This window comes from Phocoena sinus, chromosome 11, assembly GCF_008692025.1.
Source record: "Phocoena sinus isolate mPhoSin1 chromosome 11, mPhoSin1.pri, whole genome shotgun sequence".
Classification (NCBI taxonomy): domain Eukaryota; kingdom Metazoa; phylum Chordata; class Mammalia; order Artiodactyla; family Phocoenidae; genus Phocoena; species Phocoena sinus.
In genome coordinates, this window is record NC_045773.1 from 31,599,524 (window position 1) to 31,625,425 (window position 25,902).

The 25,902-nt window shown below is 37.3% G+C and overlaps 1 protein-coding gene across 40 annotated transcripts in view; it reads right to left on the bottom strand.

The window, feature by feature from the left end:
- Window positions 1–25,902, bottom strand: part of SLMAP (sarcolemma associated protein) — a 152,813-nt gene that overhangs the window by 119,538 nt on the left and 7,373 nt on the right. Inside the window, exon 1 of one of the 40 annotated variants that reach the window (XM_032650519.1) lies at window positions 7,253–7,660. The exons of the other annotated variants lie outside the window; for them this stretch is intronic. The gene's annotated coding sequence lies outside the window, so the exon portion shown is untranslated. Of the gene's footprint in view, window positions 1–7,252; window positions 7,661–25,902 lie in introns of those variants that run through there. 40 annotated transcript variants of the gene reach the window in all.

Here is a 25,902-nt window from a genome sequence, read left to right on the forward strand (position 1 = left end):
AATTAGAAATGAAAAAGGAGAAGTTACAACAGACACCACAGAAATACAAAGCATCCTAAGAGACTACTACAAGCAACTCTATGCCAATAAAATGGACAACCTGGAAGAAATGGACAAATTCTTAGAATGGTATAACCCTCCAAGACTGAACTAGGAAGAAATAGAAAATATGAACAGACCAATCACAAGTAATGAAATTGAAACTGTAATTAAAAATCTTCCAACAAACAAAAGTCCAGGACCAGATGGCTTCACAGGTGAATTCTAACAAACATTTAGAGAAGCGCTAACACCCATCCTTCTCAAACTCTTCCAAAACATTGCAGAGGAAGGAAAACTCCCAAACTCCCAATTCTATGAGGCCACCATCACCCTGATACCAGAACTAGACAAAGATACTACAAAAAAAGGAAATTACAGACCAATATCACTGATGAATATAGATGCAAAAATCCTCAACAAAATACTAGCAAACAGAATACAGCAACACATTAAAAGGATCATACACCATGACCAAATGGGGTTTATCCCAGAGATGCAAGGATTCTTCAATATACGCAAATCAATCAATGTGATACACCATATTAACAAATTGAAGAATAAAAACCATCTGATCATCTCAATAGATGCAGAAAAAGCTTTTGACAAAATTCAACACCCATTTATGACAAAAACCCTGCAGAGAGTGGGCACAGAAGGAACCTACTTCAACGTAATAAAGGCCATATATGACAAACGCACAGCAAACATCATTCTCAATGGTGAAAAACTGAAAGCATTTCCTCTAAGGTCAGAAACAAGACAAGGATGTCCACTCTCACTGCTATTACTCAACATAGTTTTGGAAGTCCTAGCCATGGCAATCAGAGAAGAAAAAGAAATAAAAGGAATACAAATTGGAACAGAAGAAGTAAAACTGTCACTGTTTGCAGATGACATGATACTATACATAGAGAATCCTAAAGATGCCACCAGAAAACTACTAGAGTTAATCAATGAATTTGGTAAAGTTGCAGGATACAAAATTAATGCATAGAAATCTCTTGCATTCCTATACACTAATGATGAAAAATCTGAAAGAGAAATTAAGGAAACACTCCCATTTACCATTGCAACAAAAAGAATAAAATACCTAGGAATAAACCTACCTAGGGAGACAAAAGACCTGTATGCAGAAAACGATAAGACACTGATGAAAGAAATTAAAGATGACACCAAGAGATGGAGAGATATACCATGCTCTTGGATTGGAAGAATCAGTACTGTGAAAATCACTGTACTACCCAAAGCAATCTACAGATTCAATGCAATCCCTATCAAATTACCAATGGCATTTTTTACAGAACTAGAGCAAAAATTCTTAAAATTTGTGTGGAGACACAAAAGACCCCGAATAGCCAAAGCAGTCTTGAGGGAAAAAAACGGAGCTGGAGGAATCAGATTCCCTGATTTCAGACTATACTAAAAAGCTACAGTAATCAAGACAATATGGTACTGGCACAAAAACAGAAATATACATCAATGGAATAGGACAGAAAGCCCAGAGATAAACCCACGTACCTATGGACAACTAATCTATGACAAAGGAGGCAAGGATATACAGTGGAGAAAAGACAGTCTCTTCAATAAGTGGTGCTGGGAAAACTGGACAGCTACATGTAAAACAATGAAATTAGAACACTCCCTAACATCATTCACAAAAATAAACTCAAAATGGATTAGAGACCTAAATGTAAGACCGGGCACTATAAAACTCTTAAGAGTAAAACATAGGAAGAACACTCTTTGACATAAATCACAGCAAGATCTTTTCTGATCCACCTCCTAGAGTAATGGAAACAAAACCAAAAATAAACACATGGGGCCTAATGAAACTTAAAAGCTTTTGCATAGCAAAGGAAACCATAAACAAGACGAAAAGACAACCCTCAGAATGGGAGAAAATATTTGCAAATGAATCATCAGACAAAGGATTAATCTCCAAAATATATAAACAGCTCATGCAGCTCAATATTAAAAAAACAAACGACCCAATCCAAAAATGGGCAGAAGACCTTAATTGATACTTCTCCAAAGAAGACATACAGATGGCCAAGAAGCACATGAAAAGCTGCTCAACATCACTAATTATTAGAGAAATGCAACTCAGAACTACAATGAGGTATCACCTCACACCAGTTAGAATGGGCATCATCAGAAAATCTACAAACAACAAATGCTGGAGAGGGTGTGGAGAAAAGGGAACCCTCTTGCACTGTTGGTGGGAATGTAAATTGATACAGCCACTATGGAGAACGGTATGGAGGTTCCTTAAAGAAGTAAAAATAGAATTACCATATGACCCAGCAATCCCACTACAGGGCATATACCCAGAGAAAACCATAATTCAAAAAGACACATGCACCCCAATGTTCATTGTAGCACTATTTACAATAGCCAGGTCATGGAGGCAACCTAAATGCCCATCGACAGATGAATGGATAAAGAAGATGTGGTACATATATACAATAGAATATTACTCAGCCATAAAAAGGAACGAAATTGGGTCATTTTTTGAGACATGGATGGATCTAGAGACTGTCATACAGAGTGAAGTAAGTCAGAAAGAGAAAAACAAATATCGTATATTAACGCATATATGTGGAACCTAGAAAAATGGTACAGATGAACCGGTTTGCAGGGCAGAAACTGAGACACAGATGTAGAGAACAAATGTATGGACACCAAGCGGGGAAAGCAGCAGGGGATGGGGGTGGGGGTGTGATGAATTAGGAGATTGGGATTGACATGTATACACTGATGTGTATAAAATGGATGACTGAGAAGAAAAATAAAGTACTTAAAATGGATGAAGGTGATGGTTGCAATACATTGTGAATGTATTTAATACCACTTAAAATGGTAAAAATGGTAAATTTTCTGTTATGTGTATCTTACAATAATACTTTTTTAAAGGCACCATTAAGACAATCTACAAAATGGGGAAAAATATTTGCAAATCATTCATCTGATAAAGGAATTGTATCCAGAATATACAACTCAATAATAAAAAGATAAGTAATCCATTTTTTTAAACAGGGAAAGGATATGAACAGACATTTCTCCAGAAAAGTATACAAATGGCCCATAAGTACATGAAAAGATGCTCAATATTACTAGTTAGTAACTGGGGAAATACAAATGAAAAACACAGTGAGACACTTCATACTCACTGAATGGCTACAATAAAAGAGACAGATAATAACAAGTTTGAACAGGAAGTAGAGACACTGAACCTTCATAAATTGCTGGTGAGAATATAAAATAGTACAGCCACTTTGGAAAACAGTTTGGCACTTGCTCTACACAAAAACTTGTACATATATGTTCACAGTGGCATTTTTCTTTTTCTTTTTTTAATATTTATTTATTTGGTTGCCTGGGGTCTTTGTTGCAGCAGGCGAGCTCCTTAGTTGTGGCACATGGGCTCCTTAGTTGCAGCCTGTGAACTCTTAGTTGTGGCACGTGAACTCTTAGTTGCGGCATGCATGTGGGATCTAGTTCCCTGACCAGGGATCGAACCTGGGCCCCCTGCATTGGGAGCGCAGTCTTATCCACTGCGCCACCAGGAAAGTCCCGGCATATTTTAATAGTCAAAAAATAGACATGACCCAAATATCCATCAGCTGATAAATGGATAAATGAAATGTTATATATATCCCTACAAAGGAATATTATTTGGCAATAAAAAGGTATGAAGTACCAATACATGCTACAACGTGGACGAATCTCGAAAACTTGTGCTGAATGAAAGAAACCAGGCACAAGAGGTCACATGTTGTATGACTCCATTTATATGAAATTTCCAGACAGGTAAATCTATAGAGACAAAAAGTAGGTTAGTGGTCACCAGAAGCTGGGAGAAGAGGAAATGGGGAGTGACTGCTAATGGGTACAGAGTTTCTTTTGGGGGCAACGAAAATATTCTGGAATTAAATGTGGTAATCACTGCACAATTCTGTGAATATACTAAAAACAACTGAAGTGTATCAAAAAACTAAAAATAAACTAAAAAATATGGTTAAGAAATTCATGATAAGGACATAAATTTTGAAATTAAGTGCTTAGAAGTGGTAATTTAAGACTGTAAGTAGGGCTCCCCTGGTGGCGCAGTGGTTAGGAATCCGCCTGCTAATGCAGGGGACACGGGTTCGAGCACTGGTCTGGGAAGATCCCACGTGCCGCAGAGCAACTAAGCCTGTGCGCCACAACTACTGAGCCTGTGCTCCAGAGCCCGCGATCCACAACTACTAAGCCTGCATGCCACAAGTACTGAAGCCCACGCACCTAGAGTCCATGCTCAGAAACAAGAGAAGCCACCGCAGTGAGAAGCCTGTGCACCGCAACAAAGAGTAGCCCCCGCTCACCACAACTAGAGAAAGCCTGTGTGCAGCAACGAAGACCCAATGTGGCCAAAAAAAATTTATTTATTTATTTTTTTAAAAATGACTAAGTATATGAATTTAGAGAGAGAATGAGGCGTGGAATCTAAAGGATAAAGGTAAAGTCTTTATGGAAACTATAAACAATGGAAACAAAGATGGAAATGTCAAAACTGTCAAAAAAGTCAAAAAAATTAAGAAGTAGGAAAGTATGTGTCATGCAAACAAAAGTTTGAAAAGTTCTATTAAAATTCACACTGAGGAAAATGGAAAAGTAAGTTTCAGAGTAGAGAGAAAACAAAAATAACAACCAAAACAAAATCATTCAATGACTCATCTAAAGAGATTCCCTGATGACTTTAAAAAAAAACAATCTAACTTAGTACATAAAAAATAAGGTTAAGAAAATACACATACAGTCTAAATTTATAAAATTGAAGGCGATATGGACAGACTTCACCAAGTGTAGCGCACTAGCAATTTTGGGCAAAACTGAAATTTAACCAGAATACTTTGGATACATATTAACAATATTGTTTTTACACAGCAAATTTATAGGACAAGATGAACTGAACGATGTTGGATTCCCTGTCAGTAAATCAAGCACTCCCTTTTGTCCTAAATAGACTGAGGTGATGATGAAAAACGGATGATGGCACACTGCACTCCAGAATGTCAGCTCCATGGGGGCAGGGACTTTGTTTCGTTTAACTAGAACAATGCTTAGCACACAAGAAGAGCTCAATAATATTGGCTAAATGAATCAACAGCACTTTGAAATCTGTGTATATATTTTAGGAATTCCCATCTAGATTAGGGAATTCTTCACATCTAGAAACGGAATTTTAATGAAGAGCCAGAGATAACTGAGCTCTAAAACTAGAGCTTCAGGGAAGAAAAGAATTTTCCTTGAAATACCACACTGACTGGAGGCAGATAAGAAGTCTACATAACTTGCTTGTGCTGTTAAACGCTTAAACATAATCATAAATTTCTTTTATTTTTTACATTGCCAGCATAATGAAAAACATAAATGAGTCTGTACAATTCTAAAGAGTTAACTTTTTAAATGGTAAAAATAACTATATACGCTTAGAATTCATCATGGTCAAGTTATAGGAACACACAATACACAAGATAAAATCCCCTAAAGACAAAGATATGATTTAAGTAAAATACAATAGATAAAGCCACTATCTAAGAGATCTAAGCAGAAAATATAAAACCTAACTGTTAAAATCTATTCAATACTAACTAAACTTAGAACGATGAGCACAGAAAGAAAACAAAATCCTCCAGCTTAAAGGAATTCAATTCAGGATAATAGACAAGAAAAAACTACTAGACAGTGATAAACACCATAACAACGATAAGAACAATTTCTAACAATGCCTGATTCAGCTAATTTACTTATAAATTTACATGGAGGATCAAAAAAAGACACATCTTCAGATGGGAAAAGACACATACTATAATTTCACTCATATGTGGAATATAAAAAACAAAACAAATGAACAAACCAAACAAAAACAAACGTAGATACAGAGAACAGAGTAGTGGTTACCAAAGAGGAAGGGGGGAGCGAAATGGATAAGGTCAACTGTATGCTGTATGGTGACAGATAGAAACTGAATTTTTGGTGGTGAGCACAATGTAGCATACACATAAGTAAAAATATAATGCTGTACACGCAAAACATATAATGTTATAAACCAAATTACCTCAATTGTTAAGAAGACACATCTTATTTTAAAACATTACATGTATAAGAAGTTTCTATACCTGTCACATAAATAGTAAAATCAATACCAACGAAACAAATGGTGTTTTTTAATAAAAATATCACTAAGAAGGTTGCATTTAAATATTTAATCAACAGTTATTACAAAATTTTGTTCTTTAAATCAAAGTACTCTATTGTTAGAATAATGACAAATATCATTAGTTAGTTCATTTCACCTCACCTCTCTTTTTAAAAAACATACTTGTGGGCAACAGACATGCAATTAAAGCTGTAGTTCAAGTTCAAACAACTCCCTCTGAACACACTAAAAAGACAGCCCACTAAAACATCCTGTTATATTTCTCACATTTGAATACTGTCTTAGATTTACCTCTACTAAGAACTTTATTTGAATCTAAAATATCCAGCAAATTTTGGGACTTCCCTGGTGGTCCAGTGGTAAAGAATCCACCTTCCAATGCAGGGGACACGGGCTTGATCTCTGGTAGGGGAACTAAGATCCCACATGCCGCAGGGCAAGTAAGCCCGAGCGCCACAACTACTGAGCTCACGCACCTCAACTAGAGAGCCCGTGTGCAGCAAACTACAGAGCCCAGGTTTTCCGGAACTGGCACGCCACAACTAGAGAAGAGAAAACTCACACACCACAAGTAGAGAGAAGCCCATGCACCGCAACAAAAGATCCCACAAGCTGCAATGAAGATCCCATGTGCCACAACTAAGACCCAACACAGTCAAAAAATTAAAAAATAAGAAAAAAAAATTTTAAATACCAAAAAAAAAAGAACAAGCAAATTTTGAGATGAAATATTGTTTCGCTTTCCATTAATAAATAGGTATGTCTTTAAATAGATCAGTTTCAACTCTAAAGTTTAGTAAAGAACATAAATTGGTTCAAGTATGAGAGATTTCTATTACTAAAACTAATTTTAGAGTATTTAATCTGAGCAAACTTGATGCTATGTAAAAAAGCTTAAGCAATTTTTGGCCCTTTCTGTTGATACAGGAGTTCACTTGATAGTTTTCCAAAAATTATGCTGCAAATACTGAACTTTTAAATAGTCATAAACTAGAAAATTAATCATACCTTAACTTTTTTTTCATTCTCAAATTGTTTTTCAAGATCCTGAGATATTTACACTCTGTTTCAGGCATATTATCTTAGTAGCAAAGCCGGATTTACACTAAGGAAGTGACAGTGCAGATTTTGGGTTTTGACATGCATGCTTTACAATAGAAAACATTGTGCAAGTAAAAAAGTACTAATGTTGAGAACTACAACATATGCTAGATAAAATGGTACATTTTTTTAAAGTAAGACTGCTGCTATATACTTATACTGGGCCAAAATTCCTAAAAAGCCATTCCTCCAAAATCTCCTTCTTCCCCTACCCCCTGCTCAAAATAACTTTTTCCATCCTAGAACTCATAAAATGTACTTAAAATACATATTTCAGTACATCTTTATTATCTTTCCATTAATGGATATCTCTCTGAAAATGAAAATATTTTATTTGACCCCTTTGCTCCAAAGCAACTTAATTATGTTTTTCCATTAAATTTATTTATTTTTTATTATTATTATTGGCTGCATTGGGTCTTCATTGCTACACATGGGCTTTCTCTAGTTGCGGAGAGCGGGGGCTACTCTTCGTTGCGGTGCGCGGGCTTCTCATTGTGGTGGCTTCTATTGTTGCGGAGCACGGGCTCTAGGCACGTGGGCTTCGGTAGTTGTGGCTCGCGGGCTCTGGCGCGCAGGCTCAGTAGTTGTGGCACACAGGCTTAGCTGCTCCGAGGCATGTAGGATCTTCCTGGTCCAGGGCTCAAACCCATGTCCCCTGCACTGGCAGGCGGATTCTTAACCACTGCGCCACCAGGGAAGTCCCGTTAATTTTAAATATAAATGTTTAAAATTCACTCTAAATTTAATGGAGGGCCTTAATCCATTGCCAGTGAGCTTCCATACCCACCACTCCACTGAATAGCCCTCAAGTCACTGATGAGACTACTACTTGACAAATCCAAGGACTGCTTTCAGCTCTTAAAAGGTGACACGAGTATTTTCTCAAAAACTCTTCCCTGCCTTGTACCTCACGAATCCAATCTTTCCTGGTCCTCCTACTTCTCTGGTTGTCCCTTCCAACTCTCTTTTCTTTTTCCCTCACAGCAGTTCAAATGTTGATCATCCCCAGGGTTCTTTCCTAGCTTCTACTTTTCTAGGATGTACAAACCTCCCTGGGCGTGTATTTCCTACAGCCTTCACTATATGGGGTAGTGACTCCCAAATCTGTCTCACTCCATCTAGATGATCTGGTTGCACTCCGGGAATTTATCTCTAACTGATCTTTCTACTATATCACTCTACTGGGTCTCCTTGCCTCTGAGCACAATTCCAATGTCTTTCATACTGTCACTAAGACTGCTGCTCTAAAAACAAAGTTTTAACCGTGTAATTCTATTACTTAAAATCTTTTGGCACCCCTCACCACTTGTCCTAAAGGAAAAAGGAGCATGACATTAAAATCCCTCACAGGCTCGTCCTGAACTGTCTTTTCTGCCTCATCTTCTATTCCTCACCTAAATGATATCACACAAAATCAGTTTCTCAAACAAGCCAACTATTTTTATTCCTATCAGTACCAATAAAACTATCACTCATGCTGCCTAAAATGTACTTCCCCCTCATTTGCATGCTAAAATCTGCTCTCCTTTTAAGATTTGTTTCAGATATCACCTCTGGAGAAGCCATTCCCTCCTTCATTGCCTTCTCAATTGGTCATTCCATCCTCAACATTTCTACTGCAGTCCATTTGAATAGTATCTCTAAGCAATTATTTCACTGAATTGTAATTTTTTGTAGACATGTCCACTTACACAGAATCCCTAAAAACAGGGGTTATATCTTTTCACCCCTTTATCCCTGCCAGCTAGCAAACATGCCATAGTAGATGCTTAATAAAAAGATGTCCAATAAGCAAATGTTATGTAATTATGTTGCTCTCTATTTTAAATACTCTGATGTTTTACAAATGGCCAACAGGCACATGACAAGATGCTCAACATCACTAATCATCAGAGAAACACAAATCAAAACCACAATGAGATATCACTTCATACCTGTCAGAATAGCTATCTTCAAAAAGACCACAAACAGGGCTTCCCTGGTAGCGCAGTGGTTGAGAGTCCACCTGCCAATGCAGGGGACACGGGTTCGTGCCCCGGTCGGGGAAGATCCCACATGCCGCGGAGTGGCTGGGCCGTGAGCCATGGCCACTGAGCCTGCACTCCGCAACGGGAGAGGCCACAACAGTGAGAGGCTCACAGACCGCAAAACAAACAAACAAAAAAAGACCACAAATAATAAATGTGGCAAGGATGCGGAGAAAAGGGAAACCTTGTATACTGTTGGTGGGAATGTAAATTGGTGGTCACTATGTAAAACAGTATGGAGGTTCCTCAAAAAACTAAAAATAGAACTACCATATGATCCAGCAATTCCACTCCTGGGTATATAGCCAAAGAAAATGAAAACACTAAATCAAAAAGATACTTGCACTCCAACGTTCACAACAGCATTATTTATAATAGCCAAAATATGGAAGCAACCTAAGTGTCCATCAAAAGACACACACACACACACACACACACACACACACACACACACACACACCGGAACAGCACTCAGTCATAAAAAAGAATGAAAAATTTTCCATTTGCAACAACATGAATGGACCTAGAGGTTATTACGCTTACAGAAATAAGTCAAAGAAAGACAAATACTATTTGTTATCACTTACATGTGGAATCTAAAAAATAAAACAAGCCAATTAATATAACAAACAGAAACAGACTCACAGATACACAGAACTAATGGTTACCAATGGGAAAGGTGAGGGGAGAAGGGCAAAATTGGTGTAGAGGATTAAGAGGTACAAACTATCAATATTACATATAAAATAAATAAGCTTCGAGGACATTGTACAGCACAGGAAATATAGCCAATATTTTATAATAACTTTGAGTAGAGTTTAATCTATAAAGAATTTGAATCAATATATCATACACCTGAAACTAACATAATACTGTAAATCAACTATATCTCAATAATAAATAAATACTCTAATGTTTGACCCTATGAACTAATATATCCCAGTGTTTTATTTTAAAATATGATCAATACAGATTCAGTCCATGACAAGGCAGATAAACTGGCAAGATAAAGTTGATGAATAGATGTCTGGGAAAAAAACATCACTTATGACTAAACCCCATAACTCAATGTCAGAGTTATTCACAAAAGATACTAAGTACTGTATCAATGATATAGACTTCTCTCATAAAAAGGAGATTGCTACTTCAAATTATAATTTCTTTAGGCCTTAATTTTCTCTTCTCTGAGAGAAATACAAACCATTTACCTTATGGATATTAGACTACTCATAAAAGACTAGAAAACTTTATTTTTGCTAAAATGCATTCTTCTTCTTCTTTTTTTTTTAAATGCATTCTTCTTTGACAGCTCCCAAGGCTGTATAATTTTCACTGAGTTGGGAAATAAGCTGAGTGTAGCAGAACGGATGACAGTACTCAATTATTCCACTGATTTTTCCTAAATGAATATTAATTACACTTCCCTGCCCAATTATGTCATGTTTGGCCATATAACTTGCTTTGGCCAATGAAATGTGAGTGGAAGTGACATGTACCACTTCTGGGCAGAAACTTTAACTGTAATTCCATGGCTCTGAATAGCTCTTCGCCTTCTAATACCTACTACCAGAACATGTATGTCCCAGACAGGAGTTGCTCCTTCAGCCTGAATTCCAGAAAGGAGAACAACTGTGGATGGAGCTGCCATCTATCTAAGTATTTAACATGAGCAAGAAATAAATCTTTGTTGTTATAAGGCACTGAGCTCTTTGGGTTGTTTATTACCTCAGTATAACTAGCATAAACTAATCAACACACTGAATCAGTTGTTCTTCCTCTATAATATCATAATACACAGGCATATGACACTATAAAATATTATACTAAAGGTTTTTTATTGTCTTATGCAAATAGACTTATGATTTTAAGAGGGCAGACACTTCTTTTTTCATCTCTAGCACCTGGTAGTAGAAGACTGATAAATTTGACTGATAGTTTGCTGAAAGAACTATGTAAGTACCCATTATGTATTGTCCAACAAATGAAGTTACATAGTTACTGAAAAATTTTTAAATGTAATACAAAAATAACTTATATTGTTTAAAAAAAAAGCTGAAGAAATCAAAATACCTTATACTGTAAAGAAAAGTTGAAGAGATCTGATGACCATCTATTTTACCTGATCTTAGGTAAAATATCTTAACATTATTCTAAAAGGTTTCGCCAATATATTTATCAAAGATTTCAATAACACCATTTTACTTACAACATATTCACTTGATAACCAGAAAGGAAAGAAGTGTGGGAGCAGATGTCCAAGCTGATGCACTGTTAAGTTCACATGCTTCCTTATCGGTTCATATTTACAAATGTTTAGTTATTGTTTCTAAACAGTTCCTATAGGAATGGCTGACCTAGAAAACTGACAAATAACAACTCAGATGAACCAACACATAAAAATGCATAATTCAGTAATTTTAAAACTGCTAATCTAAAAAGTCACTTAGCACTGGGATAAAAAACATATAACCTCTAATGGTATTAGTAAATTAGGTCATTAAGAAAAGGTTATGTCCAATACCACATGATATCACTTATATGAAGAATCTAAAACATGACACAAATGAACCTATCTACAAACAGAAACAGACTCACAGACATAGAGAACAGCCTTGTGGTTGCCGAGGGGGAGCTGGTGGATTGTGAGTTTGGGGTTAGTAGATACAAACTATTATATATAGAATGGATAAACAACAAGGTCCTACTGTTTAGCAAAGGGAGCTATTTCAATACCCTGTGATAAACCATAATGGAAAAGAATGCATATATGCACAACTGAATCACTTTTCTGTACAACAGAAACTAACATAACAGGAACTTCCCTGGTGGCACAGTAGTTAAGAATCCGCCTGCCAAAGCAGGGGACACGGGTTTGAGCCCTAGTCCGGGAAGATCCCACATGCTGCAGAGGAACTATGCCCATGAGCCACAACTATTGAGCCTGAGCTCTAGAGCCTGAGCGCCACAACTACTGAAGCCTGCGTGCCTAGAGCCCGTGCTTCAAAACAAGAAGCCTGTGCACCACAATGAAGAGTAGCCCCGCTTGTTGCAACTAGAGAAAGCCTGCGCATAACAATGAAGACCCAACGCAGCCAAAAATAAATAAATAAATAAGTAAACAGATAAATAAATTTTTTAATTAAAAAAAAGGAAAAAAGGAACACTTTGGCCATCTAAACACTAACTTTTCCTTTTTTTTTTTGCGGTACGCGGGCCTCTCACTGTTGTGGCCTCTCCCGTCGCGGAGCACAGGCTCTGGACGCGCAGGCTAGGCGGCCATGGCTCACAGGCCCAGCCGCTCCGCGGCATGTGGTATCTTCCCAGACCGGGGCACAAACCCGTGTCCCCTGCATCGGCAGACGGACTCTCAACCACTGCGCCACCAGGGAAGCCCTAACTTTTCCTAGTTTTTAAGTTAAATGATGTCAGAAAGCTCAAAGTCACAGTACCAAAGCAGTTTATAAATTATAAAACTGTTTAAATATAAGGTTGTATTATTTTAAAAAGCCTCCTCATTAAAAGGAAAGTTCTGCCTATAAATGTACAACATCCAAAAGAGGCAGAAGATAATCAAAGAACTAACACTGGAAAAGGGGAGATTCTGGAAAGACTTTGAGAATCTAATTGAAAAAGTTCTCTTTGAACTTAAACCCTTATTAATTAATGGTATAGTGTTCCCAAAATTTCTACTATTTCAAGAGATTATAAAACCAAATCTCCTGGAAATGGAAGTATCCTATAGCCAACAAATAAATAAAAGGACATAAATGTGAATCTACCTAAGAGAGCCATAGTAAACATATTTTCTTTTTAAATGAATAAATTGATGTTGATTTATTTAGAATAGGTGGTATAGTTGCACAGTTCCAAAAGAACTAAAAAGGTATATACGCTGAAAAGTCTTCCTGCCACCTTATCTCAGATCAACTCAGTTTTCATCCCCGAACCCACTCTCAGGTAACCACAGTTACTAATTCCCTTGTATCCTTCCAGATCTCTTTATGCATAAGCAAATAAACAACAAATATAGATTCTTATTTTCCCTCCTTTGCATAAAAGCTAGATTACTATGTACATTGTTCTGTGCCTCATCTATCATGTTGTTTTGTTACCTGACGATACATATCGTGGAGAATTCTCCGTATCAGTACAAAGACAGATTCCTCATTCTTTTTATAGACTTTACAATGAAGCAGAATCTCAAAAAGTCAGCCTTACTTTATAACTCATCTTATAATGCCCTTGTGATCATCTCAACAAAGACAAATATGTAATGTTGCTGCAATAAAAAAATATGTGGAATTTAAAAAATCTTATCTGATATTTTTATTATAAAGAATTTATTAAAGTATGGAACACCTATAGAGAAGTGAACAAATAAAAAGTGTATAAGCCTGATGAATCACCACTAAGCCAACACACTCGTGATTTTTTAATATTTCATGATCTGTTAGTATCTAGGAAATATGTTAGAGAAAATTGAAAGTGTTGACTTCCTACATTTCCATTTGGGACACAGTTTGGGGGCTTATGTTTCTTATATTCCATTTCACATAGCTTGATCTTTGTTATTTTTCTTTCAAAATTTTAATTAAGTAGTTCGTACATACAAAAATAAACACAAACATATGAATAACAACTAAAAAATAATAAAAGAAGTATTCATGTACCTAACATCTATCTTGAGAACCCCCTCCCTACCCCTCCCATGAGGCAAGCTGTATGCTTAAGGGTTAAAAGTACAGACTCTAGAGCCAGACTGCCTGAGTTTGATTATAAGGTTTACCACTTATTAGCATTATGATTTGGGGAAGTTAAAGTTTTCTGCACTCTCATTTATAAGCTCCTATACTAATAAATGAGAATAATAATAGTGCCTGCTTCACAGCAGGTACTCATTTAATTATGAGAATTAAATAAGTATATATTCGTAAAGTATTTAACACTTTCCAGCATATACTACGTAAAATTTAGCTATTTTTGTATTCACTCTCTGCCACCCTCACAAGGAAATATGTTTACCACTCTATTACTATATATGTAGTAAAATGGATGTATGGATGAGAATTGTGATTTTTAAATTTTATACTAACTGGCTACAGAGTCTAAGTATTCCTTTGCAACTTGCTTTTTTCATTCAAAATTTCTGAGATTCATCTACATTGATACATACGGCTATTGTTCATTCATGTTCATTCCTGTACAGTATTCTATTGTGTAAACTAAAAGAAGTATCTACATATTTCTGTCAATAGACATCTGGATTATTTCCAGTTTTTGCTATTATGAAAAATGCTACTACTAACATGCTTGAACATGTCTCCTGATACAGATTTGTAAAGAAGTTTTTCTAGAGTATATATCTAGGTAAAGAACTGCTGGGTCACTAGGTATATACAAGTTTAACATTATAACAATGTCAAATTGTTTATCAAAATGCTTATATTATAGCATCACATGCTTCATTAGGAAAGAAGCAGCATTAAATCAATGATCTAAGCCTCCAATTTAAGAAACTAAAAAACAGAAGAGGAAATTAAACCCGAAGAAGGCAGAAAAATGGATATAATAAAGGACAGAAATCCATGGAACAGATAACAGAAGAAAATAATAAAGAAAAATCTATTTAAAATAACTGATTCTTTAAGAAGATCAGTAAAGTTGATAACTCTCTAGCCAAAAAGATAAAGAAAAAAAGAGAAAAGATACAAATTATCAGTATTGGGAACAAGAGAGGTAAGTAACATCACTACTGATTCTATAGATATTAAAAGGATAATAAGGTAATGTTATAATTTTATGCCAATAAATCCAACAAATAAGATGAAACAGAGAAATTTCTTGAAAGACAAAAACTACCAAAGTCAATGCGAGAAGAAACAGACCTGAAAAGCCATATAACTAACAGAGAAATTAAGCTCATAGTTTAAAACATTCCACACACACACACACACACACACACACACAAAGACACAAACAGATCCAGATGACTTCACTGGTGAACTCTAACAAGCATTTAAGACTAATCCTTCATGAAGAAAGAAGCAAAAAGCCTGAACAAAACAATCAACCAGCAATGTATAAAAGGATAATACAGTACAATGAAGTGGATTCTATCCCAGTAACACAAAGTTGGTTTAACATTCAAAACTCAATGTAACTGATCATATCAACAATAGAGTATGAGAGTTCCCAGTGCTCTACAGTGTCACCCACACTTGATGTTATTTTTTTTTAAATATGTATTTATTTGGCTGTGCTGGGTCTCAGCTGCAGCACACGGGATCTTCTTTGCGGCATGCAGGATCTTTAGTTGCGGCATGCGGGATCTTTAGTTGCAGCACGTGGGGTCTAGCTCCCTGACCAGGGATCAAACCCAGACCTCCTGCATTGGGAGTGCAGAGTCTTAGCCACTGGACCACCAGGGAAGTCCCAATACTGTCCAACTTTTAAAATGAGTATAGGGACTTCCCGGTGGCGCAGTGGTTAAGAATCCACCTGCCAATGCAAAGGACATGCATTCAATCCCTGGTCCAGGAAGATCCCACCTGCCACGGAGCAACTAAGCCCGTGTGCCACAACTACTGAGCCTGTGCTCTAGAGCCCACATGCCATAACTACTGAAGCCCATGTGCCTGGAGCCCGTACTCCTCAACAAGAGAAGTCACCACAATGAGAAGCCCATGCACCGCAACAAAGAGTAGCCCCTGTTCGCCGCAAGTAGAGAAAGCCTGCACACAGCAACAAAGACCGAACACAGCCAAAAATAAATACATTTATAAAAATAAAATAAAATGAGTATAAATGGTATCTCGAGGTTTCCGTTTACAGTTCCCTAGTTACGCTGATCTTATTATCCATTCTTTCTTCCTCTTCTGTGAAATTCTTATTTGTCTCTTTTGACCATTGTTTCTGTTGTGTTGTATTCCTTATTAATTTGGACAAGTTCTTTCTATATTCTGGATACCAATATTTTACAATATTGGTAAGATACATAACTATCTTCTGTTAGTTGTTTTTCTTCATTTTTTTCATTCTATTTTAACGAACAAAATTAATTTTAATGTATTTGAATTTATCAATATTTTACTTCAATGTGTTCTTTTTGTGAATTATTTATGGTATCCTTCCGTACACCAAGGGCATAAAGATAGTCTATATTCTCTAACAAGAGACTTAAAAAAAAAAAAAAAAGACAAATTTTTTTTTTGGCTGTGAGGGCTCTTAGTTGCAGCAAGCAGGATGTTTGTTGAGTCATATGGGATCTTTCGTTGCAGCGTGCAGGCTTCTCTCTCGTTGTGGCATGCAGGCTTCTCTCTAGTTGTGGTACATGGACTTCTCTCTAGCAGGCTTCTCTCTAGTTGTGGCGCATGGGCTTCTCTAGCAGGCATTTCTTTAGTTGTGGAGCATAGGGTCCACAGCGTGTGGGCTCTGTAGTTTGTGGCACACGGGCTCTCTTGTTGAGGCACGCAAGCTCAGTAGTAGTGGTGCACAGGCTTAGTTGCCCTGTGGCACGTGGGATCTTAGTTCCCTGACCAAGGATAGAACCCACATTCCCTGTGTTGGAAGGCAGATTCTTTACCACTGGACCACCAGGGAAGTAAAATTTCTTTCTTTTTTTGGCTGCACTGGGTCTTCACTGCTGCAAGTGGACTTTCTCTAGTTGAAGCGACCAGGGGCTACTCTTCGTTGCAGTGCACAGGCTTCTCATTGAGGTGCTTTCTCTTGTTGCAGAGCACAGGCTCTAGGCGCACAGATTGCAGTAGTTGCAGCTCATGGGCTCAGTAGTTGTTGCACATGGGCCCTAGAGTGCATGAGCTTCAGTAGTTGTGGCGCATGGGCTCAGTAGTTGCAGTGTGCGGGCTCTAGGGTGCATGGGCTTCAGTAGTTTTGGCACGCAGGCTCAGTAGTTGTGGCTTGTGGGCTCTAGAGCACAGGCTCAGTAGTTGTGGCACAAGGGCTTAGTTGCTCCGCAGCATGTGGGATCTTCCCGGACTAGGGCTCGAACCTGTGTCCCCTGCATTGGCAGGTGGATTCTTAACCACTGCGCCACCAGGGAAGCCCCCTGAAATGGTATTTAAATAAGTTTATTCCAGAACTTAAAGTGACTGACAAAAAAAGTCTACCTTAAAATGAGGCACACAAATGCAATCTTTTAACATGCCAAGAGAGAAACCATCTTGAAAATAAGAAATCATACTTTGGAAACTTCGAATTTTGTCTACTCACTATGAATCAAATCCTCACCACTTTCCAATCACTTTATTATAAAGTCAGCTTATTAAAGCAGATGGGTGTTTCATAACCCACTACAAAACATACCATTTTAGTTAGTAGGGTAATTTGGCTGGGTTAAGGGGAGGCATGGCTTTCCCCTAAACTACAAATCCAAGATTCTTAATCCCAGGGCTTGGAACTTGGTTCCCTAAAGATTTCTGCCCTATTGCCCCACCTCCACAGCCTTCCTGTAATGGAACCTGACAAGTTCACCTCTGTCATTTAACCTAAACTACCTGCTCAATCCAGCAGTAGAGCTCCTTAACACACAGCTGCCTCCAGATTATCCCTCTGGCTTTACGCCTTTTCAGGCAGACCTTTATACACCAAGGACACCTGTTATTTTCTTTTTTTTTTTTTTTTTGCAGTACGCGGGCCTCTCACTGCTGTGGCCTCTCCCGCTGCGGAGCACAGGCTCCGGACGTGCAGGCTCAGCGGCCATGGCTCACAGGCCTAGCTTCTCCGCAGCATGTGGGATCTTCCCCGACCGGGGCACGAACCCGTGTCCCCTGCACCGGCAGGCGGACTCTCAACCACTGCGGCACCAGGGAAAACCAACACCTGTTATTTTCTATCCTAAATCTTCAGGGTCCAATTCAAGCCTTCTCCACCTTAATCACATAGAGCTCTTAATTCCATTTAGAACTTAATTCTTCCCTAGTTGTTTATGAGGCTAGGTCTGGCTTCCCAATTAAACTATAAGCTCCTCAAAGACTGAAGTGATATCTTAATACTTTCATTATGCCCCATGTTGCCTAATATAGCATATACACTCTTACATGTTTCCTGATTGATTAACTAGATTCTCATCATATAACTTACTCAACTCCTTTAACTCCATATCTTCAAGTAAGGTAAGCCAAGTATGCTAATGATTTTTATTCCTTTTAACAGGGAAAGCATACAAACTTGGCAGTACTGGACAATGGATATTAATCAGAAGACTATTTGAACTGCTTTTACTCACAACACTTCAGATACCAAATGTGCGGCTGTCTTTTCTAACACTACTCCAATTTTCTGAGACAAGCCGAGTGTCCTAAAATTCAATTCAACTCTGACACTATCTACCCGGAGTTAATGTCAGACCCCAAAGATTAAGGGCTCAGTCCCACAAGACTGCCCCCACTTCTACCGCCAGTCAAAAGTCCCAGGTTGTCACCGATACTTGCAACACGGATACAATTTAGGAATGGTCAAATGAAAGAATTGCAAAGGGCAAGGTATGAGGAAAAGGGCTAGGAGCTTCCATGTTTTCTCTGGTGAGCCACCCTCCCAGCACCTCGATGTGATCACCAAACCAAAAGCTCCCTGAATCTCACTGTTCAAGAGTTTTTATATAACTCAATCTTCATCCTGCTACCCCTCCTCTTCCCAGAGATTGGTAAGCGGGCCCCAAAGTTCCAACCCTCTAATCACTTAGTCTTTCTGGTGACCAGTACCATCCTGAAGCTATCCAGGGGCTCCCAGTCACCAGTCATCTTATTAGCATACAAGAGACACTCTTATCACTCAGGAGATTCCACGAGTTTTAGGAGTTGTGAGCCAGAAACCTGGGACAAAGACCAAATTTTTTTTTTACTGTATCACACTATTTCTTTAACACATTCAAAGGTATCAAATAACTTAGTTGAGGAGACTCGAAAGGCAGATATTCGAAGAAGAAAACCTTTTTAACAATTAAAAAAAATAAGCATACAGGTCTTACCGTGCAAACACACCAACTAAAAATATAAAGAAAAATTAAAACAGCCACAAGCTACTGAACACAGATCTTCCTAGACTTATGATGGTGTTATGTCCCAATAAACCCATTGTAAGTAAGCTGAAAATGCATTTCATTCACCTAACCTACCGAACATCACAGCTTAGTCTAGCCTACCTTAAACATGCTCAGAACACTTATATTAGCCTACAGTTGGGAAAAACCATCTAATACAAAGCCTATTTTATAATAAAGTGTTGAATATCTCATGTAATTTATTGAGTATTATACTAAAAATGAAAAACAGAATGGTTGTATGGGCACAGATGGTTGTAAGTGTACTGGCTGTTTACCCTTGGGATTGTAGAGCTGACTGGGAGCCGTGGCTTGCTGTCGCTGCCCGGCACCACAAGGGAGTATCATACCACATTTTGCAGGAAAAGATCAAAATCTTAAGTACTGTTTCTACTGAATGTATTATCACTTTCATACCATCATGAAGTCGAAAAATCCTAAATTGAACTACTGTAAATCAGGGACTGTTTGTACTTATTCTGTGCCAAACATTCTGCTAACTGCTTTACAAGAATTCCCATGATCTCTACAACAATCCTATGAGGTGAATCTCACTATTAGCCTCATTTTTAGATGAGGAAAACTAAGGCACAGAGACTCCTCAAGGTCACACACCTGGCAAGCAATGGAGCCAGGATTCCAACTCAGGTAGTCCAACCCTAAAACTTCTACCAGCAGTGTTCAATGACCCCAAAGATTTGATAGCAGCTCTATCTTCCCCTCCTCAATTCTGCTAACTTCTGGGTTTGCATTTCCCAGAATACATCATTCTCTTCAGGCTTTTCTGCCTTAAACACACACTATTCCCTGGGGCTGGAATGCCCTGCTCTATTTTATACAGAGAGTAAATGCTCACTCTTCATACAGTAGCTTAAAAACAACTTTGTCTATGAAGCCCTCTTCATTCCTTCCATATTTGCTGCCCCCAACCCTAGGGAAGGAATACATCACTCCCTTAGCTCCTTGGAAACTATGATTCGTAGATACTTCTATTGTTGGACTTATTTGTATTGTAACTATATTTTTCAGTACTATCTGCTGGGCACTACACTGCACACATGAGACACTCAGATACTTGTTAAGGACTAGGAATGGTCCCAGTTTAAGTTCAACTATAATTTAAACGACTACTTCCTTCTAGTCAAGACAACACCATTCATTCTAACAATATTTTACCATGCTCTATAGGCCTGCATATGCAAAAGATGCACTGGTGAGAAAAATTAATATCTTAAGATTCCCACGTTCAGACTGGGACTTATAAATTGCATCTTTCCAACCATTTCTCAACTCCCACATTAAGACTTTGGCACTAGAGCTTCTCAATAATACCAAAATTTTGTCTCTACCTCTTCAGTATTCATATCTTACTCTTGGTTAGACTTTTGTTTCAACAAATGTAGTTAAATTTCGAAACACCATCTACTAAATTCAATAAAAAAAAGTCTAACCAAGAGTAAGACATTCACACTAAGAAACTAGTGACAGAAATTAAGCCACACAGTACTTCAAAAGCTGCTCTGCTAGACTATCCACACTGAACTCTACATTCTTCCACTTCCTCCACACTAACCTGCTTTCACTAACCTATGACTCCATCTAACAGTCCTCTTTTTTTTTTGCGGTACGCGGGTCTCTCACTGCTGTGGCCTCTCCCGCTGCAGAGCACAGGCTCCGGACGCGCAGGCCCAGCGGCCATGGCTCACGGGCCCAGCCGCTCCGCGGCATGTGGGATCTTCCTGGACCGGGGCACGAACCCATGTCCCCTGCATCGGCAGGCGGACTCTCAACCACTGTGCCACCAGGGAAGCCCAGTCCTCTTTTTTTATAAGAGCATTTTGAGATATAATTCACACACCATACAATTCACCAATCTAAAGTGTACAATTCAGAGCAACCATCACCACGATTTTTAAAAAATTTTTTAAATGCCACAATCATTTTTATAACATTTTGGTCATCCCAAAGAGAAACCTGTACCCATTCAGCAGTCACTCCATGTATAACATTACTCAGGGTTCTCCAGAGAAACAGAGCCAGTAGGATGTATATATATACAGAGAGAGAGATTTATTTTAATTAGCTCACATAACATTCTGGGGGCTGTCAACTGAAATTTGCAGGGCAGGCCAGCCGGCTTGAGAAGGGAAGAAGTGCTGTTGCTGTCTTGAGTAAGATGGCTCTCTGAAGGCAGAATTCCTTCTTTGGGGGAACCTCAGTCTTTTCTCTTAAGGCCTTCAACTAATTGGATAAGACTCACATTCTGGAGGGTAATCTGCTTTATTCAAAGCCTACTGATTTAAACGTTAATCACATTTTTAAAATACCTTCACAGCAACATCTAGACTGGTATTTAACCAAAAACTGCACACCACGGCCTCACCAAGTTGACATATAAAATTAACTATCACCTCCTGCTCCTGGAAACCACTAATCTACTTTCTCTCTATGGATTTGCCTATCCTACACATTTCATATAAACAGAATTAAACAGTATGTGGCCTTTCACTGAACATAGTGTTTTCAAGGTTCATCCATGTTGTAGTATGTATCAATATTTCATTCCTTTTAATTACCAAATAATATTCCTTTATATAGTATACCACATTTTATTTACCCACTCATCAGTTGAAGGACATTGGGTTGGTTTTTTCTTTTTTACAATGAACATTTGTACAAGTTTTTGTGTGGACATATGTTTTGATTTCTCTTGGGTATATACAAAGGAGTAGAATTGCTGGCTTATATGATAACTCTGTATCATTCCTTTTTACTACGCAAAATTTTCCAAAAAATTCAGAGCTACAAATTTTGTTTATTCTACAAGCATAACTACCATTGCTATACTAGTAACATACAGCATTATCTTATCTTCTATCCCTGAACTTCTGAAGTGGAAGGAAACATAACTGGCATCTAATAATACAGTTAATATTTCTATATTTAAAGTTAAAAAACCAAATATATTCATTTTTTTCTAAATTAGATTTACTTATAGGGGGAGGTCACATATATAATTTAAAATACAACCTCCAAACATACTATACTTAGAAATTATCCAATGAAGGATGTGGAAAGAAGGGAACTCTTGTACACTGTTGGTGGGACTGTAAATTGGTGTAGTCACTGTGGAAAACAATACGAAGACTCTTCAAAAAACTGAAAAGAGAACTACCATATGATCCAGCAATTCCACTCCTGGGTGTATAGCCAAAAACAAAAAACCCCAAAAACACTAATTCAAAAAGATACATGCACCCCAATGTTCATAGCAGCATTGTTTACAATAGCCAAGACATGGAAGCAAAATAAATGTCCATCAACAGATGAATGGATAAAGAAGGTGTGGCATATATGTACAACAGAATACTACTAAGCCATAAAAAAGAATGACATTTTTCCATCTGCAACAACATGAATGGACCTGGAGGGTATTATGCTTAGTGAAATAAGTCAGAAAGAGAAAGACAAATACTGCATATTATCACTTATATGTGGAATTTAAAAAATAAACCAATGAATATAACAAACAGAAACAGACTCACAGATACAGAGAAGAAACTAGTGGTTACCAGTGCGGAGAGGGAAAAGATAGGGGTAGGGGATTAAGAGGTACAAACTACTATGAATAAAATACATAAGCTATAAGGATAAACTACAGCACAGGGAATATAGCCAATATTTTATAATAACTTTAAATGGAGTATAACCTTGAAAAATTGTGAACCACTATGTTGTACACCTGAAACTTATATTTTGTAAATCAACTATACCTCAATAAAAATAAAGCATACTAAAAAATTATCCAATGAAAGAGTATCTTTTTTAATATATTATAGTATCTGAACAGTGATACTCTAATATCTTTACATGTAGAGGTGTTTTTTTCAAATTGTAAAATTTTAAGTAATAAATAAATATTGTTTGAGGAACTGATCTTCAATTAAAACTCTACACAGATTTACTACCAAAATATCTACGAGTTAATAGACAATAAGGTTTTTATTTCAATATATTTTTTTCTTTTGATCTATTGCTCACTAACTGGTTGGTGATGAGATTAACAATGACTAACTGTGCGGAGGTGCTGAGGTAGCAAGCAACAGAGCGATCAAGAGCATGCATTCTGCAATCAGATGACTGGGGTTCAAATCCTGACTTCACCACTCTCTGTGCTACCCTGAACAAATTCCTTCACCTTCCTGAAGCTCAGCTTTCTCATCCTGAGGATAATACCACTAACAAATTCAAAAGTCTGTTGTGAGGATTAAATGAGATAATGCATATAAAACTCAGTATACCACCTGGTAAGTGCTCAAAAAAATGATATTAATTTTACAGCAGTCTGGATGCTGGCCACAACCTAGAGCATATTAACACATTTCAGATAAGCTGAGCATAATTCACTTGATATCATCAGCTAAAAAGTACATTTAAAATTATGATCCAATTGCTTATGAAAAAAAAGTAACAACAACAAAAAACCTTACTTATCTACATACCCAAGTAGACAAATGCACAGAAAAAGCTCTGAAAATTACATACCAAACTAATAACAAAAGTTACTTCTAGAGGAAGGGAAGAGGATAAGAGGTACCTATGTGAAGGAGGACATATATATACTCCACATACGTCCTTATTGCTTCAATTTTTATGAGAATGTATCCATTATTTTTATAAGTGAAAAATAAAAAAAGGAAGAATAGCTTGAAGGTCCATATTGGAAATTCATTTCTACTTGACTCAGCTAGAATAAGTCAGTAGTTATAAATGTAGATAAAATCATAAGCCTGAAAGTATTGATAAAACTTTAATGCAAATAAATAAGAAAACAAAGTTTCCAATGTCTTTAAATGAAAATCTAACCCAGATTACATATTTGACAAAGAATACAGCAGAATCACCAAAGGCTTCCATGTTTTCAAGTGCCTATATAAACTTTACTTTTTTTCTTTACACCTGTCAGCTATTCTCTTTAAAGAATTAAAAATTTACACGGCACACAAGTTTTTCCAAGGCTGTTTCATCCATTTGCATAAACACTCAAATCCAAATCAGTTGCATGAATGCAAACGTAAGAAAAAATATATTTATTGCTAGGAGTAGTAGGGGTATGTTTAAAAAATGCTAGCTGACTCAGAGAAATAATTAACTCAGATTCTCTCAGTCTTTGAAAGTCTGTCATATGACAAGCTTTTTAGTTATACTTCCAGAAAATAATAGCTTAGATTACCCTTCAAGAGAGCAAAAGACAGATTTTCATTACAATAATTGTTCATTCCATAATAAGATAGTTCAGAATAAATGTCTAGCAGTTGGCTTTTATCTCAGAGGGAAACAATCTAGATTCTGGTTCCAACTCTCCACAGTTACTAAGAGATGACCTTGTGCAAATAACCTCTAAACAGCAAACTCTTTTTTCATAAAATGGAGCCAGTCTGTGTTGCTCTACCTACCTCCTAAGTGTTATACAGATCAAGTGAAATAAGAAAGCATTCTGAATATCATTAAACCCTTAAAAGTATTATTTTGCATGAGAATGGATATATATGTAATGGCTCAAAATTCATAATATCACCAATCACAAGATTATCTAAGATACCAAAACACTCGGCAAAGTGTCTTGCACACTGCAAATTCTCAATAAGTAATGATTTATACAAACACCATGTATTGGAAACTGAGTCCATGATCTCAAACTGAGAACTAACTCGAATGACCTTCTGCTCTTTGACCCTCCTCAGGGTCTGCAGAAACAGAAACTGCTCCATTGTTCACATTTCACTCATTCAAGCATTTATGTAGTGCCTATTCCCTTGTTCTCAAGAGCTCACATCTGGCAGAGCAATAGCGCATTTGCGTCATAATTATTTTGCTGTGTCTCATAACGAAATTATATACAAAGTTCTATGGGAGTATAGAGGAAGAAGCAATTAATTCCTCAGTGGGAGTCAGGGAAGGTGTCACATTGGAACTAGGATGAAGGGGAAAAGGCATTCTGGAAGTCAAAACAGCAAAAATGGCACTTTTTCTAGGAACAATGAGCACTGTCACATAGCTACTGCACAGAGTCTGGGGCAAAGGAAAAAAACAGTAATAGAAAACGAAGCAGGAAAAAAAAAGGAATGAGAGATGATTTTGAAGGTTTTGTATATCATGTTAAAAATTAATGGGGCAAAAAAAAAATTAAAGGGGCAAACAACCTAGATTTTGAGCAGGCGTATAAACTGCTCATCTACTGGTAGTGGTAGTGAGAGAAGCATGGGCAGGAAAGAGTCCTTAGAACATTTCTGCAGCTAACAAATGCCACCATTTTTCTGGATTCAAGTAACTGATATACATTAAGAACCAATCTCACAATCTTTTCACTTAAAACTCTAAATGACAGACACCCTCCTCCCTATTTATAAAAGAGAATAGATACTAAGCTCTAACATAAATACCGAACAGGAGCCTGAGAAGGTAAAGAA